Below are 24,724 nucleotides of genomic sequence, written 5' to 3' on the forward strand. Positions count from 1 at the left end.
AACTTTTTGGGTGGTATTCAAATACTTTTGCCCCATGTTCTCTTCTCACTCTGAGACACCAATTAAATGTAAATTGGACTTTTAAGAATTGTCCCATAGGTCCTTTAGGCTCTGTTTTTCTTTTTTCCTCTTTTGTTCCTCACATTAATCTCTGTTGTTCTACGTTCACTTTACTGACTCTGTCATTTGTATTCTGTAATTAAACAAACAAACAAAAAATACTGCACTTTTCTGGAATTCTCATTTGTTTCTTTTTAATTCTGTTTCTCTGCTGTAATTCTCTTCTTTTATTCATTTTGATCATACTTATCTTCATATTATTGATTATAGATATAACAATTGTTCTAAAATTCTTGTTTGCTCAAACACCTCAGTCATCTCAAGATCAAACTCTGCAAATTGACTTTTCCTTTGAAAATAAGTGACATTTTCCTATTTCTTCATTTCTTCCCATCAATTTCATTGTAAATTGTAAATTGTAATTGTAGTCATTGTAAATTATATATTGTGTTTGGATTTCAAAATAGTTAATTGAAGAGTATTGCATTTTTCTTGCTTGCTTGTTTTAGCTGGCAATTAATTTAACAAGAATAAAGCTTCAATCTACATTTCTTGGATGACAATTTAAACCTTAGTTCAGTGCTTTAATTCTTATCTGTGCTGATTGAAGTCGGCTAGAGGTCAGCCAGAAATTTGCACAGACTTTATACAGAATTTGGGTCTCCTCTTCACTGAGTCTTTCCTTTCTGAAATTGTCTGCTCATTTTCAAGTGGCTTCAATTGCCCAGAGTAGTTGTAGGATTTCCAAGAAAGTTTTAGCCACCTAGAAGAACTTTATTGCAGTCTTCCCTCAAGTTGAAAGTCTTATAATACAGAGAAATCACCCTTGTCTTTCCCTTCTTCTGAATATTGCCTGTCTTCTAGAAATGCTTGCATTTGGTGTTCTTCAGTATGTTTCAGTATGTTTCTGCCTCTTTCCCTTTCTCCGCCTCCCTCCCCCCTTCTTCCTTCCTGGCTCTTCCTCCTTTCTCTCTCTCCTGCTCACTTGCTTGTGTTCTGTCTGTCTCCCTCCTTCCCTTCCTCTCTCCCTCCCTCTCTGTTTTTTCCTCCTTTCATCCTTCCCTTCTTTCCTCCCTCTAATCTCTCCCTTTCTCTTTCTCTTTTTTCTTTCTATTTTCTTGACCCAGAGTTTCTAAGACCAGCAGAAAGAGAAAGTATATTAGGAGATTCAGGTATGTGCACATTGGAGGATATTAAATCTTCCTTTGAAATCCAACAAAACACAAATCTTTTGATATCCCACACTGAAAATTATAAACATCCCTATGGTTATAAGATAAACCATGATCTATTTTATATAAAGTTATGTTGCTGCACTTGGATAAAAAAATTTCAATTGAATTTTTTAAAATGTTTATTTTCCTTTTTGTAAAAAGGATATCAGATGATAGGCAAGTGTCCTTTTTATCTAAAGTATTTTAATGTCCCTATTTGTTTTAAAAAATCTTCATTTTTAATATTTCATGATAAAAATGTTTCTGAGAAGAGAATTTAAAAAATATGCCTGCAAAAACTGCTCTAGTCGGGTCTGATCTAACTTTCATGTTGTCATCAAGTTTTAATAAACTTTGATATCCTTTTTGCCCCTGGAACTGGAAAAAGTATATTGAGAACCTGATTCAAACTTGGAGGAATAATGAGCTAGTGACCTTTGTAAATAAGTGGAATTCAAGACTGAAGTGAGAAAGAATTTAGCCTGGGAAAAGATTGATGAATGAGAGAGATTTTATCATCCTGAATGAGATCTGAACATGATTGTTTTTCCAATTGATCAGAAGAGTGGTAATTAAATTAAGGATAAGATATCAGCACTTATTAGATTTTCTATGCTCTTAGTCAATTGGAAATGGCCATCATCTGTAAGAGCAAAATTGTTATTTATAATTAGGTGGTTAAAACAAAAGAAATGGCCCTCAAAAAAAAAAAAAAAAAGAATGAGTTAGAGAAATATATGACTGTATCTCTCAACATACTTAGAGCTTATTGTGGCAAATTAAGGGGAATAATAGCTCATATATATATGTTTGTCTACATGTATTTCTGTGTATATTTACATGTGTTATACACAAATATAAATATACGTTTAATTGCTATAGAGCAATTGGGGGATTATCTTGAGTACATTTTATGTGTAGCAATAAGTATGGCATAAAATCTTTGTCTGATTGATCATTCACTGGTAGATGAGCAAATGTATGATTTTGTTCGGTTAAAATTGTTCTTTTATGACCAGATAACCTATTGAAGTATGTAAAAATCACTAAAGAAATTCTCAATAGGTCATCCAGACTTTGAACCAAAGACCTCAATAATCACTGGATAAATATGCATTACCTTTAGAGTTCAACAAGAAAAATTGACAAATACTATTTTATTCAACTCGGTGTCATAGCAACATTCAAACTCTGCCTTTATTCACTTTTAGGTGTTATAGTGTTCAAGCATTAGAATTGGGCTAGTTCCCAGAAGTGCACAGATTTGACTCCTGCCTCAGAGTCTTTGTTCTTGGTGCTGGAGTCTCTTCCATTTTCTGATCCACCAAACCCCATGCCTAAGGATCCTCTGGTCCCAGACATTTGCATAAGCTTTTGTATTTTGGCTCCATAATGATTTCCCTTGTTTTTTTGGCAGACACCTGAGTGCATTGGTGATTTATTTTTCATGGTCATTTGTGTTTTGGTTTTCCTGATGCTGATGAGTGTATTTGCTCTCAGACCTACCTCCATTCCTAAATTTTCATACCTACATGTATACTATTCTCAGATTCTCTTAAAGTTTGGCTTTTTGCTTCATCGTCTGTTTATGAACTTACTTTTTCTTCTGTTATATAACTTAAGCTGGCCTCCTCACTTCTGGCTTGTTCTCAGCTTCTTAAGCAACTTTGAGAACTTTGCTTTGTCTCTAGGCAAACCATCCTTCATTTGGATCCCACTGCTGACTTTCTAAAATTCCACTTCCTGCCTCATATATTCTGTCTTTGTCTTTCTCTATTCACTCTGATTTCATTACCATGTGCCTCTGTGTCGGTATTAATCTTCATAGTATATCATTAACCTGATGTACCAGAGAATTAAAAGAGATAAAAATACAACAGTAATAATAAATCTCCCCCAAACCATATAATTCATTAAGGCTGTCATTTTTTCATTATTTTTTATCCATATATTATTGAGGTCCCCTAACTCATTTTTCCTGACTATGCCGTTCAGTTTTGAAATAAAATTTAGAGAGCAATGGGCTGTTGAACCATAGATGTTACCTTGCTTTTCATATACCTATTAGTAACTATGTGAATATTAGTTATTGCACACTGGGGCTCTTCTGGGGCCCATGTTACAGCTCACTCTAGGGTGATAGCTTCTGAGTGCAGGGACTGCAATCACAAAACGGGTGAAAAAAAAAAAGATGGGTGGAAATGAATAAAAAAGTAGTGCCCAGGAGACATGGAAGGCCTTTGTTACTCTGGTAGGATAAGCTTGCCATGCCTATCATCTGGAGTCTGATCTGGAAATTTATCAAAACTCTTACTCTTCTTTGCCCATTTGAAAAAAAAAATATTTTGCTGTTGAATTATATGAGTTTCTAATATATTTTATGTATTAACCCCTTACTATGTATGTAGCTTACAAATATTTTCTCCCATTTCTTAGGCTGCCTCTTCATTTTGTTGATGATTTCCTTTGGTTTCCTTTGTTGTGCTTGTTTAGTTATGTGGTCCCACTTATTTATTTTGGTTTTTGTTGCCTTTGTTTTTGGTGTCAAATCTAAAAAGATCTGCCATGACCAATGTCAAAGGGACTACTGTCTAGGAGATAACCTCTTATGTTTTCTTCTAGAAGTTTTATGATTCCAGGTCTTATATTGATGGGGGTACAGTTTCATTCTTTTCCATGTGGCTATCCAGCTTTTCCAGCACCATTTACTGTAGAGATTGTCCTTTCCCATTGGAGATTCTGGCTCTTTCATAATAAGTTAATTGCTTGTATATATTGTGTGTTTATTTCTGGGCTTTCTATTCTATCCCATTGATCTCTGTGTCATTTTTAATACTATACTATTTTGATTAGTATATTTTTGAAGTGTAGTTTGAAATCAGAAACTACTATGCCTCCAGCTTAGGTTTTCTTTTTCAAGAAAAAGAAAACTTTGGCCATTTGGTGTCTTTGTGGTTCTATATGGACTTCAAGATGTTTTTTTACATGTGCAAAATGCTGTTGGGACTTTGATAGGGATTACATTGAATCTGTAGGTCACTTTGGGTAGTAAGGAGATTTTAACACTATTCTTCCAATTCATGAGCATGGAATATCTTTCCTTCTATTTGTGTTTTTTTCAATTTCTTACACAATGTCTTATAGTTTACAGTGCAGAGATCTTTCACCTTCTGTGTTAAACTTATTCCTATTTTATTCATTCGAAGCTATTATAAATGGAATAGTTTTCTTCTCTTTCTGATAGCTTATTGTTGGTGTATAGATACACAACTGATTTTTGTTTATCTCTTTTATATACAGCAATTTTCCTGAATAGACATTTTTCCCACAAAGAAGACATCGTAATGGCTAACAGAGAGTAAAAAGATGTTCAACATTATTAATCATGAGAGAAATACAAATCAAACCACAATGAGGTATCATTTCATACCTTTTAAAATAGCTACTATCAAAAAGACAAAAAATAGAAAGTGTTGAGGAGGATGTGCATGAAAGGGAGCTCCTGCCTACTGTCAGTAGGCATGTAAATTGGTGTGACTATTACAGAAAACCACTATGGAGGTTTCTCTAGAAATTTCAAATAGGACTATTATATGATCTAGTAATCCCACTTTTGTGTATAAATCTAAAGAAATGGAACTATTCTCTCAAGAAATAGCTATACTCCCATGTTTATTGCAGCATGATTCACAATAGCCTAGATACAGAAACAAGCTAAGTGTTGATGACCGGATGAATAGGTAAAGAAAATGTGATGTGTGTGTGTGTGTGTGTGTGTGTACGCGCACACACACAGTAGAATGTTATACAGCCATAAAAGGAGGAAACTGTGCCATTTGTAGCAATGTGAATGAAATTGGGGGTTATTACGCTAAATGAAATAAACAGGACAGAGAAAAACAAATACTGCATGATAGCAGTTATATGTGGAATCTTAAAAAATTAAAAAGTTGAACTCATAGAAACAGGGTACAAAAGTGATTACCATGAGCTGGGGAGGGTAAGATGGGGGATAGGAAAAAATTGATAAAAGGTTACAAACTTTCCATTCTAGGATGAATAAGGTCTGATGATCTAATGTATAACATGGTGACAATACTTGCTCAGATTGTATTGTGTAATTGAAACCTAGGAGAATTGGACTTAAATGTCAACCACAAAAGGGCAAATGTAGGAGGTGTTGAATGTGTTAATTAACCCAGTGGGAAGGGGGATCAAATCATGAGCTTTATACACTTTAAACATTTTACAATTTTATTTTCTTTTTACGTCTTCCAATTTTATTTGTTGATTATGCCTCAATTAAAAAAGAAAAACCTCTTATTCTTCTTAACTATTCACTGTTTGTGACATTTGATCTATTCGAATTGGTGTTTGTGTAGGAAAAAAAACTTGTTCTTGACAGCATTTTCTGGGAAGTGGTATTGAGAGCTTACTGGGTAGTTTGAGTATTATTTAAGCCAAAGGGTTAACATATAAGTAGTAAATGGTAGTTGGAAAGCAACCTCTTTCAGTTTTAACAGGGCCTGTTCTTTGACTTTTTAAAATTTTTGTAGGTGCCATCTCTTTTAGGTCCAGTCAACAGGGCAATCTTCCCCAAAATGGTCATTGGTATAAGTGGGTATGCAGGCCCCAGACATGCCAAAGTTCCCTATCTTTTGAAACAACTGGTGTGGAATAATAACCACCCTCTCTCTCACTTGTGTTCTTGATGAGATTAAAAAGAGTTGAGGTAATGCTAAAGGAGGGATTTTGTTTTCCTACCTGGACTCTTCCTGTCAGGACTAGATAGGCAGCATATGAAATTTTTCAGGTTGCTTGAGCAGCAGTGGAACTTGTATGTATGTGTATATATGCCCCCCCCACGCCCACACACACCGTACAATAAAGCTATAGTCCTGGAACTGAAATCAGGGTCTCACAATCCACTACACAAAAGATCTAAAAAGTAGACTTCTTTTTATTACTGTAATTCTTTTCTCTTTCTTTCAGTGCAAAATCTGAATGAGAGAGGTGAAAATACCATACTCTAAAACCTTGAAGTCAAAAGAGAATTTATAACTTCTCCTCTTCATTTTCTTAAAAAAAATTAAAAATGAAATAAAATATGTACGTATATGTAAAGTGTAGCTGAGGGATCTATTAACAAGGATGCTGTTAACATTTGTCTGGATGTACTATGACCATGTTCATGATGACTGGCCCCTGAAAAATTGGAAGTTCTTGATTTGGCTAAAATATTTTTTGGGGGAGGATCTGGCTGGTTCAGTCAGAGCATACCACTCTTGATTTCAGGGTTATAAGTTTGAGCCCCACATTGGGCATAGAGTTTACTTAAAAAAATAAAATCCTTAAAAAATATTTTTTTTTGACAACTCAGGTTCTAAAGGCTTTATGGTGATACAAATAAAAAGAGAAACTTGCCCTTGTGTTGCTATTACCACACCTGTGATACAATTTTAAACCCCTTGGAGTGTCTTGTAAGCAGAAGTGTCGACTGAAATGGCCTTTGTAAAGTTTGCATTTATTGTGTGCTCATATTTTATCTTAAAAATATTTTTTATTACTTGTCAGCATAACTGAATTTTAAGCTGATTTTCAAGTTAATAGATTTTATTTTTTTAATGTGTGTGTGTGTGTGTGTGTGTGTGTTATACTGGAGTTATAGGGACTTTGCATAAGGTTTTTAAATATATAATACTTTGACATTTTGGAATTGGAAAATATGATTGGGGTGACCTAATCACTCTCATTCCTTTTGCTTGGTTACAAAGTATGAGCCACATCAGACAGTGACCATTTTGCTTCTTATACAACTCCTGGGAAGTCAGACCACAGTCTCCTTTAATGATTCATCCACTTCAGGATTCAACAATCCAGACTGTTGGAATTTTTTACTACATATACCTTGACACTTGAAGTCACTCTTTTTTTCCTTTTTCTGGTTTTACACAGAGTTTGAAGACCTCCTCCTTAGCCTAATAATAATTCTTAATATACTTGAATGTTGTTATTAAATGATCTTGGGCATAATTCTTTTTTGAAAGAGAGAGAAATAGAAAGAACATGATTAGGGGCAGGGTCAGAGGGAGAGAGAGAATCTTAGGTTCCATGCCCAGCTTGGATCCTGACGTGGGGCTCTATCTCACAGCCCTGAGATGATGATCTGAACTGAAATCAAGAGTTGGAAGCTTAATTAACCAGGCTACCTAGATGCCCTAGACTTAATTTTCTGTAAGGTAAATAATCCTAAGCATTTGACATTCTTCATAAGTCTCACTTTTCATTCTATCTTTTATGCATGTTAGGGTATGAATTACTAATCATAATTGAGATTATTAGAAAGGTTCATAGTTTATTATGCATTTCATATTCATGCTCTCTTTTATTTGGTCCTTCCACAGACATTGTGCTAAACAGGGAGATGAGATGTTCATGTACTGAGATAAGGAAGGAGGGATTTGGGGAGGAGGATAAGGGTATATGTGTATGAAAGGAAGGCTCAGATGGAATAGGAGATGGACACTAGAGCAGAGTATATGGTAGTGTTAGTGGATTTCAGCTGCCTAGTGATACAAGACCAATGTATCTGCCTGGAACAGATTCCCTTTCCTGATTCACTAATTTCCATATCAAAACCAAAGCCCCTAATTTTTGCAGACTTATTGCCTGCTTAAGATGGATACTGAATCCCACTGAGATCAACTTGCCACGCACCAGGCGCACACCCAGGCCCTTATAAATGAAATAAGCTGGTTATCCATATCATGCTACTTGTGTTCTTTGGCTTTCCCCTCTTTCCCTCCAGTTCTCTGTACTTCTCTTGCTTGTCTGCTCTGTCTCCCCCTGGGTAGGGAGGAGAAAGAGGGGAGCTCAAACACATCTGTGTATTAAAAGCATGGAGATAAAGTTGGCTCACAAAAAAAGTTGAAGTTACTTCCATCCAGGAAGACCTTTAAGAAGTCATTTCTCCATTTTTTTTTCATGAGCTCCGCCAAATATGATTTAAAAGCTGGAATTGTGTTTTGTTTTTTTTTAAATCAGAATTACTTGTAAAGTTCCTGACTGAGTAATGAGTAGATAAACTCAGACCCTAAATGTTTAAACTTACAGAACGTCCTTAAGCTGTGATGAGACGGTCAGGGTTGAGAAATCTAAGCTCAGGTCGATCTTCTCTTCACAGGGAGTTGGCTAGCAGATGACATCCTGCTCTGAGCTTCTTGTTTGTCTCTGGTTGTCTCCAGTTTGTAGAGCGAGAAGGCTTAAAAGACTATTAGGGTTTTGTGGGTCAGATTCCTAATGGCAAAAATTTCCCCCACTACTCGATCCCACAAAGAAAACAGCCTCTTTTTGAAATTGGAAACTTTAAAGAAAGATTTATGAACCTTCAGGGTTATGAAACCATCTGGTGCTTTGGGGCTTGCAGACTGGTTGCTCTGACAGTTCAAAGTTTGCGCTAGCCCTCCACTCCTCTTTCTAGAATAGTTCAAATCAGTCTCTGCATCGATAACTGAGAGTCTCATCTTCTAAACATATTGAATGACTTGTGGAAATCAGTAGGATTTGTAAGAATATACCTGTTACTTTTCAAGGGCATTTCTACTGTTTGTTACATGCTGCATTAAGGAGCCAAGTTGGTGAACTCCGAGTTTCCACTCTGCTTAGCTTCCTTGCAGGAGCACTGTGTAATTTTGGTTTTGTTTTGACAGTTGGTGACCTTTGACCCCTCTGAGTAAAATGTTTAGGCTGAGGAGAACTAAAAGAGCTTTCAGATGGGATATTTCCAACCTCTTTCAAGCTAGAGCAGTCTCCCCCTGCCTCAGCGCAGCAAACCCTTATATAGAAATGGTTTTCGGCCTCTAGACGGTGTTCTGGTGTAACACATCAGATCAAAGCCTTGCTTAATATGTTTGAAAAATGCACATCCGCATTGCAGAGCAAAAACATGCTATGGGAATCAATAATATCATATTCAGGCAGCCCTAACTTCAAAGCAACTCCTAATGTGTGTTCTCAATTTCAAAAGAAAGTGGAGAAGATGAGAACAGGGTGCATAAGCTTTCTCGGCTTCATTCTATTTGTAACTGAGCTGAGATCTCAAATGTCTCTTTACTGCTTTTTGACGGGTCCCTAAGGACTCTGGGCGTAGGGCAATCTGCTTGCTAATTGCCTGCACCTGTGATAATCTTGTACACTTAGGTTACAAGAGTGGCAGACCTTCTCCCACCCCCGTGCTTTTGGAATGCAAATTATTTACACTTTATTGGAGAAATAACATTTTAGGGGAGAATATAAAATGAGAAACACAGAGATAGTGTGGTTTAACCCTTTAGATTCTTTCACTCTCAGCAAATTGGTTTGCACTGGCTGTTCGTTTCTCCACGGTTGTTACAATACTGGTTGACCCCTTGTATGGCTGTCGGTCGCTCTCCTAAGTACAGTTTAATTATATATTTATTTATATGATTATCTTTAACAATCTTTATGTCTATATATACTCTTTGGGGGGATCGGACTGATATTTTTACATATTGAACTTGCTTTAGGATAACATTAGAAGGTGTCCTCTGAAATGAGCATTTATAGTTTAGCATGTAAACTGTTTAGTGTATTCTTTCATTACTTATTTGGCACTTGTGTCACGTACACATTATCTGATTTGCTAGAAAGTATTAACCGTAGTGTGATGGAAGGATTGTATAAAATTAAGTCTCCCACCAACTCTTCTTCTTCCCTCTATATTCTGGGTTTTTTTTTTTTTTTTTAGATTTTATTTATTTATTTGAGAGAGAGAGAAAGAGAGAGAGAGAGAGCACAGGAGGAAGAGGAACAGAGGGAGCAGAGGCTCGCCGCTAAGCAGGGAGCCCAGCGCAGAACTCAATCCCAGGACCCCGAAATCATGACCTGAGCTGAAGGCAGACTGAGCCACCCAGACGCCCCTTCCCTCTGTATTCTTTCTGGAAATGTTGATGATGAACTGTAACTGAACCATGTCAAGGATGCACAGCTCACAGAAGGAGAACCAGGGATTGAATCATGAAACTGATCTGTTTTGTAACTTTGCCCCAACACGTTGGACATCATCATATCAAGGGTTAGGTGAGCCAGTAGTGTTCCTTCCGTAGCAATAGCTCTTACTTTGCTTCTCAGGCTGTGGTAAGTCTGCTTGGTAGTGACCTTTTCCAGCACAGTGTTAACATGTCAAAGTTCATATGACAGATTGAGATGGAAAGTATTTGAATTGTGGGCTTTAAGTGATGCTCCACAGTCATTTGTTTAGAAAATGGGAGGATTCCAAATTGTCCAGATGCTGGTACACTCAGAGATTTGTCTACATTGATTCTGGACCTGACTCATTTGTGACTGAATCTTGGTTCCTACTACTGCATTTCAATTCAACGTAAACTCCAAAAAAGGCATCAAAGATTTTGATCAGTTTCCTTCAAATTTATTTTTAGATAATTCCTCAGATGCAGCTTATAGACTAAAGTATGACTTTCAGCTCCTTACAGAATAAAATTGCATGCTCTGAAATTGTTCCTTCTTATACTGCTCAATAACTGGGGTAAAAAGCAGAATCGGGCTGCTTTCTTTCCATCCTGCAAATGGTAGGAAAGAAAAGGGCTCCCTAGGCATTGTTGAGTGAATACATGATAGAAGCTCAGAATTTCAGAGTCAGCTTTCACTTGCTCCTCTTTTTTTATTCTCCTATCCCGTATGTCCACGGTTCTCTGACTTTTCCTCCGGAGAGCAGGTATTTTTACTTGACTCTCATGTCAAGTGCTAGGAAAATATTTTTGAGTTTTGACAGATGTTATCAACTTTGGTTTTTCTAACTAGCAGCACTGAATTACACTCTGTCCTGGGGATTACTGACTTCCAGTCGGCCCATTGACGCTGATCAATGGTTGTGGTCACTTTTCAGGAAGATACTATTTAAAACATCCCACAATGGGACTCTGAATTGTACTTGGACCCCTCGGTATCCATCTGCTGTCCTTACTCAGAGATTTAGAAAAATCTCTGAAAAATATCTGTCTACAGTTTTAAGTGTATTACAATTATACATATATACTTATATATATATGCATATATATGTGCATATATAATAACCTTTGCAATATCTTAATGTTTGTGTTACTTTTTTCTTCCTTTCTTCTTCTCACTCCTTCCTGTTATGTCTCTTCCTTTCCTTTCCTTTCCTTTCCTTTCCTTTCCTTTCCTTTCCTTTCCTTTCCTTTCCTTCCCTTCCCTTCCCTTCCCTTCCCTTCCCTTCCCTTCCCTTTCCTTCCTTCTTTCCTTTCCTTTCCTTTCCTTTCCTTTCTTTCCTTTCCTTTCCTTTCCTTTCCTTTCCTTTCCTTCCCTTCCCGTCCCTTCCCTTCCCTTCCCTTCCCTTCCTTTCCTTTCTCTTCCTTTCCTTTCCTTTCCTTTCCTTTCCTTTCTTTCCTTTCCTTTCCTTTCCTTTCCTTTCCTTCCTTCCCTTCCTTCCTTCCCTTCCCTTCCCTTCCCTTTCCTTCTTTCCTTTCCTTTCCTTTCCTTTCCTTTCCTTTCTTTCCTTTCCTTTCCTTTCCTTTCCTTTCCTTTCCTTCCCTTCCCTTCCTTCCCTTCCCTTCCCTTCCTTTCCTTTCCTTCTTCTTTCCTTTCTTTCCTTTCCTTCTTCCTTTCCTTTCCTTTCCTTCCTTCCCTTCCCTTCCCTTCCCTTCCCTTCCTTTCCCTTCCCTTTCCTTTCCTTCTTTCCTTTCCTTTTTCTCTTTCTTTCTCTTTCTCTCTCTTTCTTCCTTTCTTCCTTTCTCTCTTTCTCTTTTTCTTTTTTTCTTTTCTTTTCTTTCTTTTCTTTTCTTTTTTCTTTTCTTTTCTTTTCTTTTCTTTTCTTTTCTTTTCTTTTCTTTCTTTTCTTCTCTCTTTTCTTTTCTTTTTTCTTTTCTTTTCTTTTCTTTTCTTTCCCAAGCATAGCTAATGTGCAGTGTAATATTAGTTTCAGGTGTGATTCAACCCTTCCATCCATCACCTAGTGCTCATTATAACATGTGCCCACCTTCATTCCCATCACCTACCCGCAACCCCCCCCCCCCCAACTCCCCTTTGGTGACCATCAGTTTGTTCTCTGTAGTTAAGAGTCTCTTTCTTGGTTTGCCTATCTCTCTTTTTCCTTTTCCTTTTTTCCCTTTGCCTGCTTGTTTTTTTTTTCTTAAATGTCACATATGAATGAAGTCATATGGTATTTGTCTTTCTTTGTGTTTCCCTTAGCATTATACTCTCCAGCTCCAATAATGTTGTTGCAAATGGCAAGATTTCATTCTTTTTTTTATAGCTGATAAATACTTTTTAATTTTTACCAAGAAAGGCCAAAACAAATTATGTTCCATCTCTCATGTTAGCGTACTTTGTTTCTCCTCTCCACTTTATGAATCAAGTTCTAATTATCACTAAATTTAGTGAGATCCAGACAAAGTTTGTTATTATTTGCTGCTTTATTAAAAGCTTCATCATGAGGTCTTCATGTGTTTTCTGACCAGTAAATTTCACCAGAGCAAACCCACAATTTACTTCAAAACCATCACAAGAGTTTACTGGCCTTGACCTCTTGATCATTTGTTTGAGATTTTTATACTAACCACACATTTCTGGGTAAGTGAGCACACATATCCATGCATTTCTGCAATATTATGGTAAAAGTCTTGGTCAAGTTGTTTTCAAAGGGGGTGGGGAAGCTGTATTTTTAGTATTCAAGTGACCCCTGGGTCCTGGGTAAAATGCAGATTGCAGAAAAGAAGACATGACCAATCCTGGAACTTTGGCCTTTGGCCCAGAAATATATCTTGATGGGTCTCTGGCTGAATTTCCACAGCAATTCTTAGCGTAATAAAACTGACAACCATGAGCTTTTCTTAAATGTTTACACTGTAGTTTCTTAACAACATGTGAACACAATTGAAGCATTTAGAAATAATCTTCAGATTCTCAAAATTCACAAACATTCGTCTGACCTTGAAGAAAGCTATAGGCAAGGAATTTGGAATTCCTAGCCTGGAATAGCTGAATTAAGTGAGAATAGTGTATGTGAAAGTGCTGTGTAACTTGTCACTGTCATGCTGATGCCAGTCATTTGTTTTTATTCCTTGATAGTTTTCTTTCATTTCCCTGAAATAAGGTTCGAGTTATAAGTGTTATTCGGTTGAAGTGTGTGTGTGATAGTGAAACAGACACCGAATGGGTTTCAGAGTAACTGATTCTGTTCTCGTTCCTATATACCAGATACCTATCTGTTGGCTCTGCTTGTGCAGCATTTCTTTTACCCTTACTTCTGGGAAAAGTTGTTTTTTTCTTTCTTTCAAGAATCTACTCCTCACTTGAGTCCATGCTTTTTGAGGGACCCTGACCCTCATATCCTACTCTGGGGATGGCTAGCTGTGTTAATTTGACCAACCATAATTCACTATGATTAGTCTGTGGGCGGGCATGTGAATAATGCTAGCCTAACTGCAATCATCTAGGGGAATTTTGCTAGAACCACTGGGAGGAGTAACCTTATAGCTTCTAGTAGCTGTGCTTTCTATCCTGTGAGGACAGCCTGCCTGAGAATGAAATCACAATGAGAAAAAAAGACAGGGGTATGGAGAACAGGGCCCCGCATTCCTGGTAACAGAGGTCAGGCTCCCTCATCTACTCGTGCTCAAAGTCTGTTCCTATGAACAGCTCTGGAGGCTGTGAACATCACCACTTTAGTTAGTTTCAGAGAAGTTTCTATTTCTGGAAACAGAGTTGTCTGGTTTATTCCAACTCCTCATTCATTGACTGTCTAATTGTATTACTTCCGGGTTTGCCACCTAACTTCTCAGATTTAGATTTTTCATCTGTAATACAAAATGGTATTATTTAGAATTCAAACAGAAAGCAGGTGGCATGATGAAATGAGAATATTTCAAGGGGTGCTGGTTTATAAAGGTATGGAAGTGAGGTGGTATTAGATGAGTAGTATAGGGATCTCTGGTGGCTCAGCAGTTTAGCGCCTGCCTTCAGCCCAAGGCGTGATCCTGGAGACCCGAGATCGAGTCCCGCGTCGGGCTCCCTGCGTGGAGCCTGCTTCTCCCTCTGCCTGTGTCTCTGCCTCTTTCTCTCTGTGTCTTTCATGAATAAATAAATAAAATCTTTAAAAAAAGAAAAGATGAGTAGTATACATCCAAAGAGATGAGGGCAGGGAGCATATCTTGAAACTGAACAGAGAGACTCTTGCAGAAAGAAGCAGTGACTTGTGTCTGGAACAAACTTAACAGGGGAGAGCCAGGGAGGATAAGCTCACTTGCCCCATTCTCCTTCCTTTCATCAGTCTTCCTGCCAAGGCTTCCCATTTGCTGACTTCAGCAGGAATGGACAGGGGCCTTGCCGATGTGGTCCGTGGAGGTGGAGAGCAGGGTGAGAAGCATGGAGAGCAGATCTGCACAAGCAATTAGAAGGATCTTCAATTTGTCTTCTGGTTCTAAAATTAAATAAGTATCAATGAAAGAATGAGGCAACTTTGGGATCAATTTGGATTTATGTACATATATGTGTAAGAAAAGAGGAAAACAAATCTCATTTGTTTTTTTAAGATTTTATTTATTTACTCATGAGAGAGGCAGAGACACACACAGAGGGAGAAGCAGGCTCCCCATGGGGTGCCCAACGCAGGACCTGATCCTAGAACCCTGAGATCATGCCCTGAACCAAAGGCCGACTACTCAACCACTGAGCCACCCAGGTGCCCCACAGATCTCGTTTTTATTCTTCTGCACACGTAACACTCCAGTTCATTAGGAACACAAATAATTTGGTCAGTGCCATCACATTTTCTCTAATGAGATGGAGAACAAAGGGTTAATGTACTAGTTAAATCAGATAATGCACTAGTGCAAATTGTTCTTAAACATTCCCTTCAGTCAGTAATTAGAGTGGGACTTTATTTGAGTGTCTGTTTTGAAAATGGATAAAAAAGTTTTCTTTTGTATGTAGTGGAGTTATAGGACATTATCTTACTTAATTACATGTGCTTGATAAACACAAAAACAAACAAAAATAACTTTTTACAATATAGCCACTACAGGCAGGCCTGGTTTCATCCGGTTTCTTTTTTTTTTTTTTTTAATTTTTATTTATTTATGATAGTCACAGAGAGAGAAAGAGAGAGAGGCAGAGACATAGGCAGAGGGAGAAGCAGGCTCCATGCACCGGGAGCCTGATGTGGGATTCGATCCCGGGTCTCCAGGATCGCGCCCTGGGCCAAAGGCAGGCGCCAAACTGCTGCGCCACCCAGGGATCCCTTCATCCGGTTTCTTAACTGAAGAAACAGCAGGTTGTTTTGAAGATGGAACCAAAGCTGACTGTACGAGGTTTATTCCAAGACAGTAACATACATACTAAACCACATATATCGTTCTTCGTGGGCAATCTAAAGAACGTTCAGGAGTAACTTTCTCTGAGATTTTCTTCCCCAGTGATTTAATTGCTGCGTATGATACAGCACCACTGTATGGCACAGTAGATTACTCAGGGAGGAAAATAATAATTTTGCATAATGGTGTGCAGATTCTATACATTTAGAAAATTCCTGTTCAGTTCTTTATCTTTTATTAGGACTGCATCCTTATGAAATCTGAAGTGTAAATGTATGCATGTCAACATGCAGTGTAGAAAGGCCACACTCCTCCTTGGTGGTAATGATAGTCTATCTCTGGTCACAGAAGTAGGACAAGTTCCTCATGTCTCGGGATTGTTCTCCTGTGCCCTGCCCTCCACGATGGTAACATGTGGCCGGTGGCACAAGCGCCCACTCAACCTGCATGTACCTTGTACCTTGTGCACGGTTTTAACTACAGCTGTACTGCTCTCCAGAACTTTGCTTTGGTGACCGTGGCATACACACCGTGCCGTGCCTCCAGAAATTTTTCAATCCAAAGGGTTTCACCTTGAGGTTTTAACCCATAGCAGTAAAATAGATGTCCAGAAAAGAATGCAAACTCACGGCCTTGATTTCCCTGAGAATTTAAATTTGAAATCTTTTTAAATTAATTGAGGTCTATTTTCATAGGGTAGGTTTTTTTTTTTTTTTTAATTGTCCAAGGAGTACCTGCCAACAGGTAAAGGTGGGCAATTCATCATCTGGATGCCTTTCCATGGGCTATTTCTATATGGTGGCAGAGCAGTGTAACAAACACCTGCCACACTTACTTCCCTTTGCTTTGCTAGGCTGCAGTCTTTGCATGCACTGGGAAGGATTCAGAGATAACAGGATCTTATCCAGACCAAAAAAAAAAAAAAAAAGAACCACCACCACCAACAAAAAAACCCACTTGCATTTGATTGTGAGAAAAACTGAGCAAAATTTGGTTTCATCCTAAAAATCGCTTGCTTGCTTGTTATCTCTTTCTCTCTTTCCTTCTTTCTTTTTCTTCTTTTTTTAAGTTTCTGTTGTGGATGAGGTACTGTAGGAGATACATGGTATAGGGTGTCGCATTTCCATTTTTATCCACACAATACATGGCAGGGCTTAAGATCCTTATTTTGCCGATGGAGAATGTCTTTCTCTCTTGCTTTCCTTATCCCTTCTACATATACAGTGTTACAAATTGTAACCATTCTTTATTCCTAAAACTCTTTTGGATTTGTCCATTTCTTTCCTGACCTCCTATCACAAAGTGTTGCATCCCTCTCCTGGATTATCAGTAGTCCCTGAATTAACATCCCTGCATCTACTTCTGTCACCTACAATACAGCTTCTGCTCTCCAGTTCGACTTCACTTTAAAATATAAAGTAATTACATCTCCACTCTTGTGACCCTTGGAAGGCCTCCCTTTGTCCAGAGAATGAAGTCTACAATCCTGTGTCACTGCCAATGGATCTCCCAGGTCTGGACTTTTCCCTGGACCCACCTGTGCCGCATCGTCTCCCTTCTCTTCCAGGACAGCCACACCAGACTTCCTCAGGTCCTTGAACTGATAGCTATAATTTTAGATATTGAAAAGTTCTAAGTTCTTTGTGACAACGAATATGTTCGTTCGTTCTTCTTTCTTCTTTTTTCTTTTATCCTTTCTTTTCTTTTCCTTTTCATGAGAGAGAAAGAGAGAGGCAGAAACACAGGCAGAGGAAGAAGCAAGCTCCCTGCAGGGAGCCCAATGCGGAACTCGATCCCAGGACCCCGGGATCATGCCCTGACCTGAAAGCAGATGCTCAACCATCAAGTCACCAGGCATCCCTGGGATATGTACTTTAAAATGTGTTTTGAAAAGATTGTTACAGATTATGGTATTTTGGCAACTGGCGATATACCCACATGTTTTGAAAAAGTTTCATAATTATAACCCTCCTGTGATCATACAATGCTTATAAATATTTATTTATTTATTTATTTATTTATTTATTTATTTATTTATGATAGTCACACACAGAGAGAGAGAGAGAGAGGCAGAGACATAGGCAGAGGGAGAAGCAGGCTCCATGCACCGGGAGCCCGACGTGGGATTCGATCCCGGGACTCCAGGATCACGCCCTGGGCCCAAGGCAGGCGCCAAACCGCTGTGCCACCCAGGAATCCCTGCTTATAAATTTCTTATCATCTCATAGTCTTTCTGAAGTAAAGCTTTCCCAGAGAGATTACTTTTAAATCGCAATATTGCTCGGGTGTTTACTTTTGCATACACAGTACCACGAAGAGATCAGTTGCTGCTGTGTAGCCGTGTTTGTTTATGTTGTAAAAGAAAGAGGACAAATTATTCTGTTGACAAGCAATTGGCATGTGGAAGGTGAAGCTGGTTTATGTTTGTCAGTAGTTAGTTGATCTGTGAAGTTTGATTCCCAGTCCAACCGGTGTTGAGTAATAGAAGTGCAAATGTTGGCCCTGGCTTTTGGTTAGCTTCTCTCTACCAATATTTATAAATACCTCTTGGTTGTTAGCAGTTTACAAAAATTACAGATTGCCTGAGACTAATGATTAAGGAGGATGTAGAAACTTCCCCTGGTTCCTCTTTCAGACCTCATTTTTTTTACGCATCTTGAAAAGGAGAATAATTGAAGATATAGAAACACTTCTACTGCTGGTTAATAGTGAGCGGTAGGCATTTAAGTCTGTTTTAAATTTTAATGAGTAATTGATATTTGGTAGCTGCTGCCTGGCAGTCACCTACTTCTGACTGGTGCCAGTTCTACTCTGGAAGGAGATTCAGGGACAGAGAGGCTTTCTGGAATCCAATGAACCTGCCTTTCTTATTGGTGAAAGTTTGAAAAAAAAATAGCTATGGAGACCTTCAACTTGAATATTATTGGAGTTTATTCTTTTCCTGTTACCTGCATTCATTTGTGACTTTCCATGGATGTTTTCATGATGCTCAAATTAATTTCCCAAGGTAATTTACAGCTGTGATGTAGCATTTGTAGTGTCTACTGTGTAATAGTCACAGTAAAAATCTTTGAAGGTTGGTTTGTTGTTTAAGAGTTAGGAATTTTCAACCTAACCATGACACCCTGCTTATAAAATGGACTAATATGGTTGCATGAGTTTATAGCTGGTGTCAGCCTCTCCTTGACTCCAATGACATCATTTCTTAGGTAGTGACTTCAGAGGTAGGCATTTAGAAATACAGAAATGTTTCAAATGACTCATGAATATGAAAGAAAAATGTCTATTGTAGGTCAGCTGAAAAGTGAAGATGGTTTTGAGTATTAACAATGAAATATTGACCTTTTGATACACTCTGTGAGATTCTCTAAGACAAAACAGCTTTGTAATATTTGTTTCTTTTACTAATTTATATCTTTTGCAATTTTAGAACTAAAAGGAATATTCTTTAGAGGAAAAAAAACACTGGAAGTGACATTTTCACTAAACTCTCAAGAGTTTCTGTTTGTTTTCAAATAAATAAAAATGCGGTATGTGATGCTCTTTACAGAGACTCTTGGTATGTTTCACAAGTCAGTTCTCAAAAAATGAAACTATTTTTTGGTAAAAGCAAATTGAAAATTCTAAGTGGTGAATCCCAGTTGCCTGAAACAAACTCCCAACTGTGTATCTATTGCCTGCAGATTCTTGACAGTATTAATTTGTTTGGTAGAAAAAATTATTTTATTCATAGCAAAAATCAAATAAGTGCTATCCACAATTGACAACTGTTGTTTTGTTTATTTCCACCAGGTCTGGCACTGGTGGAAATCTGACAAGAAAAGGCAGAAAAATAAGTTGGGTGTGTGAGCTGATAGGGAAAAGGATCATTGGAGCAATAAAATACTTCATTTCTCATCTTCTTTTATGGCTGCCACTGTAGGCGACTGCTCTCAATATACTCTCCCATGGATTTACAAATGAGGAGCTTGCATGCTACTCTATCAGGGGCAACTCCTTATTGCTTACTACCACCATTGGAAACAGAAGGCCTGAAATGCTTGGGCTGGAGTGGTAAGAAAAGCCACCACTGGATTCCTGAGCATTCTTTAGATCTTAATTAGATAGCGTACTTTCTGCCATGGCTCTGTAAGTGCCGTGTGGGTTGCAAATTTATTTTGAACCCAAGGTGGATGCGTTATCTGTAAGTCATCCATTCCTGACTAAAGGCTTTGGGGCTACAGATCAGAGTGGGCACTTTATGAAATCAGAGCCAGCGTTTTAACTAAATCCTAATGGTCAGCTTAGATTTAATTGCAAATGGGACAGTGCCTTGAACTTTCCCAAACCATTCCAGGACATCTTAAAAGCAAAATGAATTTGGGGTACCTGAGGTCAGCCTTTGGATGACAGTAAGCAAATAGATCATGGCCAGGACCATGTCCTAGTGTAGACATTTTGGGCATCACTCATGCTGTAATACATTAATTAATTTATTATGTTTAAATATATATTGTAAATACCTTTTCATGATACAACAGCACCATATTCACTCCACGTGAAGTAAATAAGTGGAAAGTATGTTTTCTACCAGTTTCTACCAGCTCTATAATCTTGAGGAAACAGGACATATGACAAGAAAAAAGCTTTAAAGAATATCTTCTTAGTGATGACAGATGATTTTAGATTTGGAGGGGGCTGCTTTAGGATCCTTTGAAACCCAATGTCCTCTGCAGTGTCTTTCCTGCCCAGTGACACACATGAATATCCACATAAGTGACCCCATCTAGTTAACTCTCCAGTTGTTGGCATGCTGTCTGTTCTCCTCTATAATGTAGTTACTGGTGCCCCTTTTGCTGACTAGTCACGCTGGAGGGCCCTCTGCAGGCCATCACAGCTCCCTGGAGGTGAGTTAATGCATGGAGGTTGGACAATGTGGCATGGGTGAAGAGCCTGATACATCTGACTTTGTATCTGACATTCTTTTCAGTTTAAGGTTTTATTTATTTTAGTGAGAGGGAGAGAGGAAGAGAGAGCATGCATGGGCGCTGGGAGGATGAGGAGAAGGAGAGAGAGAGAGAGAGAATCCCAAGCAGCCTCTGCATTGAGTGTGCAGCCCAACATGGGGCTTGACTCCATGACCCTGAGATCATGACCTGAGCAGAAACCAAGAACTGGATGTTCAATGCACTGAGCCACCCAGCTGCCCCTCTTTTTTGTTTAATAGCATCATTTGAAATATATCCATTAAGTCCGACAAATATATGGTAAGCTTCCATAGTTTCAGCTAAATTATTTTTAACTCTATATTGAATTATAAAAACAATTTTATCACCAACTCAGTTTCCCGAATTTGTTTTCTAGAAGACCAAATAATAACATATACAAAGTGATATATGTAGCCCCCTCCTTTTTCTTTAGTCTGATTCATTTTAAGTACTTAATTATTTTTAGCATTATTCTTCGATAGGCCTGTCAAACTCATCCCCTTCCACCTCAGCCATATTGGGATAGAAGTTTTGTTTTGTTTTTCCCTCAGGAGGTAGATAGGTTGTTGGAGTCTCACTAAAATATATAGAAAGCCACGCATAATTAAGAAGCAAAAGCCCCATCTTCCATGTTATAATATCAGGAAGTAGCACAAGAGGGTTTTTATTGAAAAAAACATATTTCTGGAAAACATTTTAACAGTTTGTTTCAATGTACTCAATTAAAAGACCAAAGAAGAGAGTACAGACTTTTTAAAAACTCCTTATCTATATATGTTTAAAGAATATACTTTATTGAAATGGTATCCTTAGACAATAAAAATAATGATTATTTGTTGAAGTGGTTAACCTTGGACAATAAACTTATATCATGTTTATAAATTATAAATGTTGTCTTTACCACAATAAAATTGCCTTATATAGACAAAAGAAGAATGATTTAAGAAAACTAGAAAAAAAAATCTTATCATTTGTAGCAAATACTAAGGCCATTATTTCTTTGTAAAACTCAATACAGTTGTTTAAGAGACAAACAGATAATAATGTACATTTCAAATCAATGCTTTCAGTTTATAAAACTGGAGAATACAAAGTCCCCTTAAAGTTTTTAAATGACACACTTGAATGTTTCATCATTTCATAACTTTCCCTCTTGACTTTTTTTTCCTATCATCTGACAATGCTTCTTTATTTTGCAGATCTGTTTGGTTTTAAAATTTAATCCCAAGGCCTTAAGCACGTCTCCTTATTTCCTAGAAGTAGGATCTGACAAATGCCTGAATAACTCCAGTTTTAGAATTCACAGAATGGCAGGTCAAAAACATGGATGAGAGTGCATCAGCTTGTCCAGACAGCAGCAGAACGCTGAACACTCATAACAGTCCATTTTGCCTGCAGCATGGGGTCTGTGGTTGAGGTGTGTCAGATAGTGTCAGATCAGATTGCAAAGGACTTGCATGACAGGTGAACAAATTTAGATTATATCCTTAAGGAGTGGTCCTGGTGAGCTTTGAAGGAGATGTAGAATGAGAAAATTTTTAGTGAGAATATGAAAGCAACAGATATTTTCCCTAATATATCTGTTGGGGAAACAACAATCTAACATAGTAGCTATAAACTATGAAGTTTTTGTCTGTAAACCCAAAATCTTAAGCTACCATTGCCTCAGGTATAACTATCATGTCTGCCAAGAGTAAGAAAAAAGAGAATAAAACTGTGTATAGGGTTGTTGTTGTTGTTGTTTGTTCACTTTAAGGTGAAGCAGCTGCTCTAAGTGGTGTGTTTGTAAGATTATTTCCCTGAAACAGACTTCAATGCCCTTAGACAGTCTTCCTCCTCACAAAGATTTCCTTTGCTTTCTCTGCATGAGAACCTACAAAAGTATTGAGATTGAGAAAAGAAAAGATTCAAATAAGCTCTTAAGTGGTTTTAAAACATACATAGTGCAGTGCACAAAAGGGAAGCCCAGGGAGAAACCAGGAAGCCACTTGCCAAGCAAGTGCAGAAGGTCATGGAGGCTGGACTGAGGGAGTCATGAAAGGGAGATCGTGGGGAGAAGTTCAAAGATGTTTTGGTAGAATTGGAAGATTTGGATGACTCTAAGGAAGAGGCAGAAAAAAAAATGAGTACAGTTTGTGATTTGGTACACAGATGGGATGCTGAGAGATCACTGGTGGGCAGAGCAAAGAGAAGGGAGGTCCATGGCTTGGAAGCAGATGGCTTGGATGTCTGGTGCTACACTAAGGAGTCTGAAGCACTTCTGTCATTCAGAGGGAGCCTGAAAATTTCAGAGGGGGAAATGATCTCCATACTTATCAATGTTCTGGGTCTAGCATGGGCTCTAGTTCCTGCTAAAGCCACCTTAATGTGAGTTTCAGTATACATGCCAACAAATGAGTGTTCTCTTCTACCTTGCTTGCCAGGGGAGGGTACTTATGATTTTTGTAATGTATTTGTGTATTTATAGGTATTTACTACATTGGTAGCCTAGCATCACTATGTTAAGCTTTTACTATATATAGTATTCTAAAAGAGATGTGGTTATCTAATAGGCATATTCAAATCTATGTAATAATTAGTTGATATAATGGGTCTTTACCAGAGAAAGTAGTTATGAATCTGATTCTGTCTTACAAGGTGAATACCTACTCCTCAGTATAAGAAATGCTTGTCTGAAGGACATTGAAGACATACATATGTATAGATGGTTGGTTGTAAGTTATATGAAAAAAATGAAGTTAGTAAAAAAAATATATATCTTCTACCAGAAATTTGACATTCACTGTGAATTGGACAATGTTATTATACATTATTATTGAAATGATATGAAACATGTAAAATGAATGAGTTATATTTTGTAAGGTATGGCTACTTCATGGGCAATGTATTTGTAACAGTGTTTTGTTATGTATTTCCTGATGTGAAGGAAATATAAATGGTCATGTAGTGTTCTTGAGGTGATTTAGAATTTGGAAGGATAAATGAAATGGAATTCTTGATTGGGATGAATACATTAAATTATTTGGTTTTACATTTGATTTTGCTTTATGTATAGACTTCATAATGGGGCTTCAGATACATAAAAGGGAATTCATTCCATAAACTAGAGTTAGAAATTCATTTTAAATATTTAATGATTTAATTAAATTTTATTAGTGTGATGCTCTTTGCTTTGCCAATTAAAAATTGACAAGAGCCTCATCTGTTTTTTGTTTTGTTTTGTTTTCTGTTTTCCCTCTTTGGATAGTATCTCAGTTAGATTAGTTTGTTCTGTATCTTTACAAACAGTGATAAATACTAATTTTTCAAAATAAATGTTCTTTTTAAACATGTAAAATTGCCAAGAGAAAAATATTAAGCAATTGCAAAGCATTTAAATCAACAGAATTTACTCATTGCTTTGCCCTTTGATTAAAAAACTACTTTATACTTTGTCTTTAGGAAAATTTGATTTGCTTTACTCCAGTTTTCTCTCTATACTAATCATCTTTGCCAGAGTGCAGAAAGTGTTTCATGCCGTAGGACTCAGACGAGGTGCAAATGGTGCTTGCCATTGCACTGGACTTTGGGGCATGGGTGAGAGTGACATATCTAGTGGTCAAGCAAACAGTGGAGAAGAGTGAATTACATAAATTACACTGCTATCAACAATGAGTTCACTGCGAAGGGTGTGTAGCGGGTGGAGTTTTCCCAAGTTTATACCTCAGGATCATGCAGGTACTCCAGGTGGTTATGGAAATACTGTAAAAAGTAAAGAGAGGCTATGACCATATGCATTTCTATGAACCCTCATATTCATATTTCACTTATATTTATTGACATAGAATCTATGTCCATGTAGCTCTGGATAACTTGGTGGCCTGAGAAATTTTATTGACATGAGGGAAAAGGAAGAGGATATGTATAGTTTGCAGTATTTATCCAACAGGCAACAATTGACCCTGTGTAGCTAAGAATATGATTCTCTGGACTTTTCTGACAAACCTCCTGCCCTCTGCCCCAGTGGTGATCAACAGTAAACATTACCCTTAAATGTGCTTCTGAAGGAAAAATAAAATATGTTTTGGAGACAAGAGATCTAGATAGTTGTTAATTATCCTTTTTCTTTTTAGAA

General features: G+C 37.6%; 1 protein-coding gene across 12 annotated transcripts in view; it reads left to right on the forward strand.

Annotated features, from left to right (window-relative positions):
• Positions 1-24,724, forward strand: part of LOC118349920 (uncharacterized) — a 586,341-nt gene that overhangs the window by 539,059 nt on the left and 22,558 nt on the right. For 2 of the 12 annotated variants that reach the window (XR_007408494.1, XR_004812163.2), the window contains exon 2: positions 4,575-4,690. The exons of the other annotated variants lie outside the window; for them this stretch is intronic. The gene's annotated coding sequence lies outside the window, so the exon portion shown is untranslated. The remainder of the gene's footprint in view (positions 1-4,574; positions 4,691-24,724) is intronic. 12 annotated transcript variants of the gene reach the window in all.

The sequence above is a fragment of the Canis lupus genome, chromosome 35 (genome assembly GCF_003254725.2).
Source record: "Canis lupus dingo isolate Sandy chromosome 35, ASM325472v2, whole genome shotgun sequence".
Lineage (NCBI taxonomy): Eukaryota > Metazoa > Chordata > Mammalia > Carnivora > Canidae > Canis > Canis lupus.